The following is a 10,518-nucleotide window of genomic DNA, read 5'->3' on the forward strand; positions in this document are numbered from 1 at the left end:
TCACTGGACAAACTCTCCATAGGTAAATGGCAAAATCTGGATGAAGTATAAAACAGCCACCCGAAATTACCAGAGAGCAGAAGAAAGTGAATGCAGAGGGGAGGAGCAGTCACCGCGGAGGGAGAAGGACAGCGCCATTCCAGTCCTCTACCTGAATCCCTCACTCCTTTACCCATAGGGTCCCAGGAACCGCCAGGGAAGGAGTGCTCCACAGCTTGTCACTGACTCGGGACTGCTCTAGTCCTCCCTGGACCAGGGGCGCCCTCCTCAGAGGCTGCCTTTGTCCCTTGGCCAAACTTGGGGCAGAAACACCAGCAGACATTTTTGAATCAACTGAGAGAAATTATTGAGATTAATGACACTCAGATACTGCAGCAAGCCTTGAAGGATTGTAATGGAAACATGGAATCAGTGGTGGCTTTTCTTATTGCAATGAATGTCAAGATTCCTCAACAGGAGGAGACAACTTATTACCAAACAGCGCTTCCTGGCAATGATAGATATCAGTGTGGGAAGCCAAGCAAATACAAAGTTCTTGAAGCCAGCAGAGGAGAAAGTAAAGCATATTTGAAAAGAACGCCCACAGAAGTTTGGAGGGATTCTTGAAATCCTCCTGATAGAGAAAGACAGGACAAACTCCCGCTGGGCTAAAGAATGTCGGCAATACTTGCTATTCAGTCATTATTCAGTCTTTTGGAATTTAAAAGATGACAATCCTTCTTCAAATGCTCAAGATCTACCTCGAAGCCAAGAGGAATATCGGAATTTGCCTTTTATGTGTGATCTGATGTATTTATTTGAGCTTCTCCCTGGTACAGAAGGGAAATACGTTGATTCATCCAGAGCAGGTGAAATTCTTAAGAGTTCCTTCAAATCATATGACTCTCAGCTGCAAGACTATTAGATAGGTTAGGAGATGCCTTCTAAATGACAACTGAAGAGGAGACTGATGAAGAGACGCCAAAGAACCCTGTGGTAGAATTGTCCTAGGGAAAATTCTTCTGTAGAGTGTTTGAAGGTAAAAAACTTGAAAACACTGAAATGTTTGGTCAGTATCCACACCACAGGTCAATAAATTCAAAAGGCTGAATGAGGGCCTAGAAGCTGCAAGGATTGAAGGAGAAAGTGAATCTTTACATTCAGAGAATTCAGGAAAATCAGGCCAAGAGCACTGGTTTACTGAACTAAAACCTGTGTTAAGATTTGAATTGTTGAGATATGAATTTAATCAGGCATTAGGAATACCAGACCAAATTCACTACAGATAGAATTTCTCCAAGCTTTATAGCTGGACTGGTATACGCACAGAAACAGAGAAATGAGAATTAAGAGAAAAGCCATCAAGAGACTTAAAGATTACCTCATAGTATTGCAGCAAAGACTAGAAAGATATTTAAGCTATGGTCCAGGTCCCAAATGATTCCCATTGTTAGATGTTCTACAGTATGCATTGGAATTTGCTTCAAGTAAACCTGTTTTCACTTCTCCTGTTAATGATATTGATGCTAGCTCCCGACCTAGTGGTTCCATGCCATCACACACTTTGCCAAGCACAACAGAACAACAGGGAGCTCCTTCTTTAGAGCTGTCTAACCCATCAGCTGCTTCTGTTGCTGCCATTTCATTGAGGTCTGTGCTACACAGACCATACTCAGTCTTGGATACCATCAGATTTGCTCATGTGTCCTGCACCAAGGCATATAACAGAAGAACTTTCAGTACTGGAAAGCTGTTTACATCACTGGAAGATAAAATAGAAAATGATGCAAGAATATGGCACAGGAAAGTATATCCAGAATCCATGGAACAATTGAACTAATGTACTCTGATGAATCCATGACCCTTATTGCTTACATGCTGTTTTAGTTCATGAGGCCAAGAGAATCCTGGACACTAGTGGGTGTACATTTTGGATCATCATGAAAGCAGGTGGATGGAGTACAATGATACTGCTGTAACAATAGCAGAGAAGAGCTAATGAGGGACTCTTTTGGTGATTATAGAAATGCCAGTGCTTATTGTTCAATGTATATGAAAGATAAGGCACAATTCTTAATACAGAAGGAATATGATAAGTAACTGGTAGGCCCTTGTTGGAATAGAAACATTATCAACAGATTTGAGAGATTTTGTTGAGGAAGACAACTCGTGATGTGAAAATGAATCAGAAGAATGGAATGAGCATCTTTCCCAGAAAGTTTTGCAGGAAAAGCTCTTAACATCTCAGGAGTTAAGAGAGACTGAGTCTTCCGTGATTACAGCACAAGCAGGAGAACCAGAATATCTAGAACCATCACCAAGAAGTGATTTCTCAAATCACTTGAAAGAAGAAACTATTTGAATATTTACCAGAGCCTCACATGAACATGAAAAGTCCTGAGATATTTTCTCAGTCAGCAATCAAGCTTGGTTAAATTGGCCCAAGAAGACAACCACCAGAAACATTATTGCTTACATCATGTAATAGTTTACTTTATCCAAAAGCAGGCCCCAAAGAAAATCATTGAGAGAACATTCCTAGAACAATTTGGAGATGGAAATTTGAGTTTTGACAAAAGGTGTCACAACATAAGGGAAGTTGCTGAAGCCAAACTAGAAATGATAAAACTAGAAGAAATAAACTTAGAGAGATATGAGGAGTGGCATCAGGATTATAAGAAGTTCAGAGAAACAACTATGAACTTCATAAATGGACTAGAAAACTTTCAAAGAGAAAGTTATATAGATTCCTTGATGTTCCTTATCTGTGCATATAGAATGGCAAGGAACTCTTGTCCAATGACCCATACAGAGGACATGATGAAGAGTTGATATCACGTTATAGAAGAAAATGTTTACTAAAATTGAAGAACAAGCTTCAGAACTCTTTGAATCTGGAGAAGATCGGGAAGGAAAAAATGATTTGATTATTATGCATGAGTTTATTCTGTTTTTGCCCCTGTTACTGGTGGATAAAATGGAAGAGAAAGATATACCTGCTGTAGGAGATGTGAGGAATTGATGGTGTTCCTACTTATGACAAGAAATGGAATCAAAGCTCCAAGACAAGCTGCCAGATTTCTGCTAAAACTGCCTGACTGTTCTACAGAGATTAAAATTTTCCATGAGCCAGCTGAAATTAACTTCATATTCCACTCATGAACTCTGTGAGCGATTTGCCTGAATCATATTGTCTCTCAGTTGAACTCCCGCTGATGGAAGATAAACTGCACACACTTTCAATAAGCACTGAATAAATTTTTAAAGTTCTTGACCTTTGCCTTCCTGTCACAGGGTTTGTTTGTTGAAGCTATAGCTTTTAACTTTTTAAAAAATGTTAATAACTGTAAAAGAATATAATTAACTACACAGAATTTAGCTAGACTTTAAACAATAAAGTTCAGGATTTATGGCACTTAGACTTTGTTTAAACCAGAACTGATGTATAATTATAAATCTGATTGATTTTGTTATGGCAAAATTATGCTTTTTGCCACCTTTCTGTTACAGTATTACTTTGCTTTTATCTTTACTTTGTCAACAGCTTACATTCAGTCTGGAATCTTCCCTTACTATAGTTAAGTGTTCAACACTGTGTACTGTACATAATATTGATAGCTTATAGATGAAATTAAAGAATGAAGTTTTACTTATGGCCACCTGTGTGTTTGTAAGCAAGAATATTGTGTATTAGTGCTATATTTTTAGTTATAATATGCAAATAAATTTTGTCTTGGAATAAGGATTGGGTAATGAATAAATAAATACATTCTTTTTTGATGTAATGATAGCACAATGGAAGTTTACTAAGTGTTTAACATTTAAATATATCAGGGCTAGGAATGTAGCTCAGTGGTGCTGTGCCTGCCTGGAAAGTGTAAGGTCCTGAGTAAAATTCCCAGTACTGGAAAAAAAAAAATCTATATTTTTTACTAAGTTGTTCAACTTAGCATGGCATTTAAACCTGTTTTGAATTCAGTCAGTTTCCATTGAAGTGAGTAACTGATTTTTACCTCAAACTACATTGAAACTTTTAACCTTTTCTTAGATTAACCTTTGATTTTTTTTCTTTTTTGTGTTTTTACAAGAAATACAGCAAAGTGATTATTTCAAGTGAAACATAAAAAAAAGTACTTGAATAAGGGCTATTGGTGAAACTTAAAACAAAATATATATACATACACAAGTTCTTTATAATGGCGGAAATGTTTTGTATTATATAATCATTCAATTTTTGTAATTTGTATACCACTTTAATTGAAAATGTTCGTTACTAATGAATGCTGTGAAATGAAATTGCTATTGTTTAACTAGAAGCTATGAGTGTATAACTATTGTTATTTACATTAATTTTTCAAAAGGGGAAAAACTAAAGGACAGTTTATAAATGGAACTGCTGTTTGAGATTAGTGAAGTGACATTGTGAATGAAAATTGAAATGAATGCTTTAAAAAAGGTACTCATGGTATAACAACCTATTTTTGAATTTATAACAATTTCTTGATAAATAAAAAAGTAAGTGAATGCAGGAGTGATGTTGATACTTGACAGAAAGAAATAGGACTCCATGTATGTGATTTGATCACCAAGAAAAATATATGCCAGGCTCTGAAACAAGTCTCAGTATGTTTTTAAAAATTAAGATCATGAAGAGTACATTCTCTAACAATGGATAACTTTATATGGTTCCCTCTCTTTATTTTCTGGAAATATGACAGCGGCACCACGTTTTTCAATTTCCTCATAAATTCAAAAGGGGAAATAGGGCACCAAAGCCAAACAAACAAGAATCCCACACAAAACATTAACAATCTAGGTGAAAGGTTATTCTCACAGACTCTGAAATATAAATAGGCAGGAATCAAGAGTAAAAAAAAAAAAACTATACAGGAAGGAATGGAGAAAATACAGAAAGACTTCTGATAGCCTTGACAGTGGAAAAAGCTCTAACATTGCTATCAAAACTCAGAAATGCTTCCAAGGCCAATATGAGAACAACAGGGAAAACTAGAGGGAGCTTTGCAGTCTCCAAGTTTTGAGTAAGAGCAGAAGAAGTGCAATAGTCTGAGCTCCATGGGCACTCATTTGGATCCATTCCCTCCACATCAAATCACTGTTTTCTTCTAGGATGGTGTTTAACCCAGACGTAGCTATCTTTCCAGAGTTACCCTCCGAGGACTGAGCCAACAAAGAATAGTTGATAAACACAGAGAAACCAGGTTCTGGGGCTTTACTTGCATAACTGAGTCCAGTTGTGCCAGGGTAAATGTTACCCTTAGAATAGTGTTCTTCCATGAGTCAGTTCTCTTTTTGTGTTGGGGGTGAGATTAAGCTTTTTAAAAGTTTTATTCATACATGTTTGCAGTACATAATGTTTACATTCCTTATGTGGAATTGGTATATATACACAACACATCTTATTTTCTTTTTCACCCCCTTTCCCTCCCTTCTCCTTCCATCTCTTAATTCCCTTCCCATTTGAGAATGATCCATCTCCCTGATTCCTACTGCCTGTCTTTTATTTTGCTCTTCATTTATAATTTGGATTTCTCATGTAGAGAATCTATGAGATACTGAAGCTTGTATGTCTGATTTATTTCACTCAACCTTATGGTCTCAAGGTGCATCCTACGTTTCCTGTAAATGACTCAAGTTTATCCTTATTTATGGCAGAGTGGTACTCCACTGCATCTAAATACCACATCTTATTTATCCATTCATCTGTTAATGGACATATGAGTTGATTTCAAGATTTAGCTATTATGAATTGCATATTATAGAATTTACAGACATTCATCTGATGTGTTCATCAGACCTCTCTCACCTATGTTTGTAAACAAGGTCACATTCACATTTACTTTCCATTTTTCTGTTATTACTCCCATCTATACATGCAGGACATTCCTTAGTGGCCCCTTCATCTCAGAAAGGGCCAAAAACCAGTGCTGTGCCTTCTGGATGCTGACTCTCCTGCTTCTACTCAAGATGCTTCCAACTCTATGACACCCTCAGAGTACTGCCTTTCAGATGTGTCTCTTTAATATGCTTTCCCAGTGCCCTGCACCAGAGCCCACAGTACGTGTTCAATGATCATTTGTAGAGAGATGGAAGCCCACTGAAGACTTCCTGCCCTGTATTTCCCAGCGTGTCCTGGAGTTAGATGGCTCTATGGGTCTAGTGCTACCAATGCTCTATAAGCCTTCAAAGTGCACTCAGATGCTTTTAGGGGGAGGGAGCTGGAGCTGGGGCCAATGTTTTTTAATCTGCTCTAAAATGAATTTATCATAATTGTGCTAATGCTACAGAAAATTCTGTACTGGAAAGTGCAGAGAGAAACCTAAAACTAAATAGTTGAAGTAGAAAATTTCCAACTCTTTAGCCACCCCCATCATCCCAGTGATTCTGCATTTCTAGTAAAGAAATAGAAGTCACTATGTGTGAATCTTAAAGTAAAAAATAAGTCCTGACATTTTGATGAGACAAAATGCAGAAGGGAAAATACCTCATAATTGCAAATTTTCTGTAATACAGCAAAATGACTTTATAAGTGATTTGCTGATTCTGTGAGGAGATTCTGAAAGGCTTCTGGCTGGCAATGGATAGCAATTGGAACCCAAGGGAACTGTTCCTATTATAATAGTTCTGGGATGTATACAGCCCTGCTATTGTCCAAATGTCAGTATCTCCCCTAACAGCTGTATGTTGGAACCTAACTGTATTAGTGACTTTCCCATCACTGACACAAAATACCTGACACTTTAATACAACTTAAAGGAGGAGAGGTTTATTTTGGCTCAGTTTCAGCAGGTTCAGTTGGCTGGATTGAAAGCATAAACAGCATTGCAGAATGACATCACAGAGAGCTGTTGACAGTGTAGTGGCCAGGAAGCGGGGACAGTAAGAGGAGGGAGGAAATGAGAACAAGAATACACCCTTCCAGGTAGCATCTCCAGTGGCCCACCTCCCAATAGAACATTTAGCTATGGACTCATCAATGGATTAATCTTGCTCATGAGTATAGCAGCCTTATAATCCAATCGCCTTCCAACAGCGACACCTGCGAACACATGATACTTTGGGGGACATTTTAGATCTAAAGCGTAACACTAAAGGCCAATGTGATAATATTAAGAGTTGAAACCTTTGGGAAATGATTACATCATGAGGTTCAGTGCATCTTATCACCCTTATCAAAGAGTTGAAGGGACCTATCTTGCCTCTTACACCATGTTTGTAACAAGAAAGGCCTATCTTTGGAGCAGAGAGTGAACCCTTACCAGACACAAAATCTGCTGGCACCTTGGTCATAGATGTTCCAAGCCCCCAGAACAGTCTGTTATGTATAAATCACCTAACGTACTTTGTCATAGAAGTTTACTGGGTCATGACAATATATGATGTCAATTTTTGGATTGAGCTTTTCACAAACCCTTTGGAGATGATCATGCAAGTTATGGCTTAGATCTAAAATATCCCCCCACTTTCTCATCTGTTTTGAAGGTTATTGGATCATAGGAGTGCTATATTCATCAGTGTATTCATCCATTGCTGAGTTCTCTGGCCAAATATGCTATTAGGAGGTGGGACCTGGGTGGAGGTGGTTACTACGGCTGTGACCTGGAGGGGTGTAATCTGGTAACCAGCTTCTTCCTTCTCTCTCTCGGCTTCCTGGCTGCCATGGGTTGAGTGGCTTTCCTTTGCCATGCCCTTCTACCATGCTATGTTGGCCTTTGAGCCAGCCAAATTTGAGCTGAACCCTCTGGAAACCCTCTTCTCCTTTAAATTATGGATGTTGGATACTCTGTCCCAGTGATGTGAAAGTGCCTAATGCAATGTCAGATTGTCCACCAGTGAGTCTCCTGCCTCGTGGTTATACTCTGACTTCTTCCTCACCTTTCTGTACCTGGCATACACGCACACGTCTGTGCTGAGGGCAACCTCTGCCTCTCCAGGCAGCCTTACTGGATTCTCCATCTTGCATGATCCATTACTGATCCACAGGAAATAAACACACATGCTCAACCCAGCATAACAGCACACTGGTGTTTCTGCCCCAGCTCTCCCATGCTCTCCAAGGTGAGAGGTAGATGACAGCCTAGTGAATTCCCCATGTGGACCAATGTATGCATCAAGTTCCTCACATTGACTTGGGGAAGCCTGTAGCTGTGGTGTGAAATAAATAGGCTTCTCCAAGTTTCGCATGGTGGGGATAAGGGGCACATAACATAGCAAGGGCTCTGTCAGAGATTTCATCACCGAATCCTCCCTCCTTCTTGAATCTTTGGAGATCTGACCCTAGAATTTTGCATCTAGAGTATCTTGTTGTCTTAATCAAAATCTACACTTTAGTATCCTGTTACACATAGAAGAGAGGAAGGAGAATAACAGAGAAATGGAACTGGACCTCCAGTGTGTATTTCCTGATCATGTAAGGTTGTTCTTGCAACCCACAGCTGCTTATTACTATTCTCCCAAACTACCTCCAAGTCTTTCGGGGTGGAGAAAGCTACTACAATGGAATGGTCTTACTGAAAATGAAGTCGGGGTGTTGGGCATCACTTCCTAAAACTCTGCTCTCACACATGTCTTTCCCCAAGCCTTTCTGGGTGTGCCAGTCTGACTCAGCAAGTGCTCATTTATGATTTTGCCTAGCCAGTAATTCTTTCTCCTAGTAACAGAATTCAGCATTTCATTTTGAGGAATTGTCCCTTCCTCTTGTGGTTTATTTAAAGTGATTGTGTATACAGAGCCCAGAATTTGGCTTGTGACTTAAGGGTTGATGGTGAAAAGATGGTGATGCCCCTCTGGTTGCAGTTATCTTTTTAAGAAAGGGCATGTTGCACTCAAGCAGGGGGATGAGTAGTAGGATGGAAGCGAGATTGTCTCAGTTACTTTTCTCTCATTGCTGAGACAAAATATTTGACACCCCAAATATAAGGAAGAAAGGTTTATTTGCTCATTGTTGAGGAGGTTTCAGTCTATAATGGCCTAGCTCCAAGGCAGGGTGGCTTGGCAGATGTCAGATAGGAACTGCAGAGGAAAAACAGTTCATGATGGGCAGAAGGTAGCAAAGCAAGCAAGGGATCTTAGCAGCTTCTTTCTGCTCCTTTTTGCACTCTCTCTAGGCCTCAGGATTAGGGTGGCACCACACCAATCAGTGGGATGATTTACTAATCACACACCCTTCATCCCAGCATCACATACTCTAGATCCAGTCACCCCTGGAAAAAGACCCACTTACGATTGCACGAGGTTTTGGGGAGACATCTAGGCATCAACCATAACACAGATCATAAACAAGTAAATGAAAATAGAGTATACTAGAGGGTGGCAAGTACTATGGGAAGAAATAACTCCAAGGAAGTCAGGAGGTAGACAGGTGACAGTTTTGACAGGGATAGTTAGGGTAGCTGCAGCATAGCTTTTGAACAAATTTCAGGAGTGGGAATTAGCTATGAATTCTACAGAGGGATGGGCCAGTGAAAAAGCCCTGATGCAGAAGAAGCCTGCCTTCTCTGTCAGAGGAATAGCAAGGAGTTCAAAGGGACTGGAGCAAGGAAGCCAGGGGTGTGACTGCAGTGAGACTGTGAAAATAATGGAGGGTCGGACCATGCAGGCCTTTGGATTTTACTCTGACTTAAATGTAAACCACTGGAAGGTTTTGATCAGAGAAGGGGTTTGATCTGACTTTGACTTTGTAAAGGTCTCTGTGGCTGCTGCAAGGGACGGACTGCAGGGAGAACAGGGAAGAGACCACTCTAATAACCCAGGTGGGTGATGTTGGACATAGAGGTGAGAAATTGTCAATCTCTGCATCCTGCCACAGAATCCCCTGATCCTGGGATGGCAAGTCAAAGATAACAGCGAAGTTTTTGGTGGCACAGCTGGAAGGGCAGGGTTGCTACTGAGATGGCGAAATGTGAGACCAGAGGCAGGATTGGACCTGTTCAGATTGAGACTTACTTTACATATCCAAGAAGAGGTACTAACTGGATGGCTGTATAGAGGAGTTGGAGGACCAGGAGAGAGGCCTGGGCTGAGGATAAAGAAAAAAAAAAAAACAAGCAAACAAAAAAACAAAAAACTTGTTTTTCTCTCTCTGCATCCCGCAAAAACCCCACTGGGTTAGTCAGGCTTGTCAGGTCATGGAATAAAGAATTCTTTGGTTGGGGGGAATTGCCAGTCAGACTCCTGCCTTTGAGACTGGAGATGTCATTACTTCAGCCTAACCCCGTTTCTGCAGGACCCACACTGTGCCCAGCGGATCCCTGTTCCTCCCTCCCGGACTCCCCACTCTCCGGCCTTTCCCGGGGTAAGAGACCAGGCTGCTAGCTAGGGAACTGCTCTTTTCCTTGCAGCGAATCGCTGACACCTGCCTCCCTGAATCTGTACTCACAGAGAGCTTATAAGTTTTGGCGCCTGGTCACTTGGGCCCCAAAGGGCGGCAGGGTTCGAACAGGTCCCCTGCCAACTAGCCCCTCGCCTGTCAGGGCACAGGAGAGGGCCCCGGGGACGCCGCTCGGCCTTGGGATGCTTCCT

At 40.6% G+C, this 10,518-nt stretch overlaps 1 protein-coding gene and 1 pseudogene across 2 annotated transcripts in view; both read left to right on the forward strand.

The window, feature by feature from the left end:
* Positions 1–10,518, forward strand: part of Blvra (biliverdin reductase A) — a 68,108-nt gene that overhangs the window by 19,583 nt on the left and 38,007 nt on the right. The window contains exon 1 of one of the 2 annotated variants that reach the window (XM_019205517.2): positions 10,224–10,291. The exons of the other annotated variant lie outside the window; for it this stretch is intronic. The gene's annotated coding sequence lies outside the window, so the exon portion shown is untranslated. Of the gene's footprint in view, positions 1–10,223; positions 10,292–10,518 lie in introns of those variants that run through there. 2 annotated transcript variants of the gene reach the window in all.
* Positions 310–3,205, forward strand: LOC104853045 (annotated as a pseudogene).

The sequence above is a fragment of the Fukomys damarensis genome, unplaced genomic scaffold (assembly GCF_012274545.1).
Source record: "Fukomys damarensis isolate Sample0158 unplaced genomic scaffold, DMR_v1.0_HiC HiC_scaffold_17, whole genome shotgun sequence".
Classification (NCBI taxonomy): domain Eukaryota; kingdom Metazoa; phylum Chordata; class Mammalia; order Rodentia; family Bathyergidae; genus Fukomys; species Fukomys damarensis.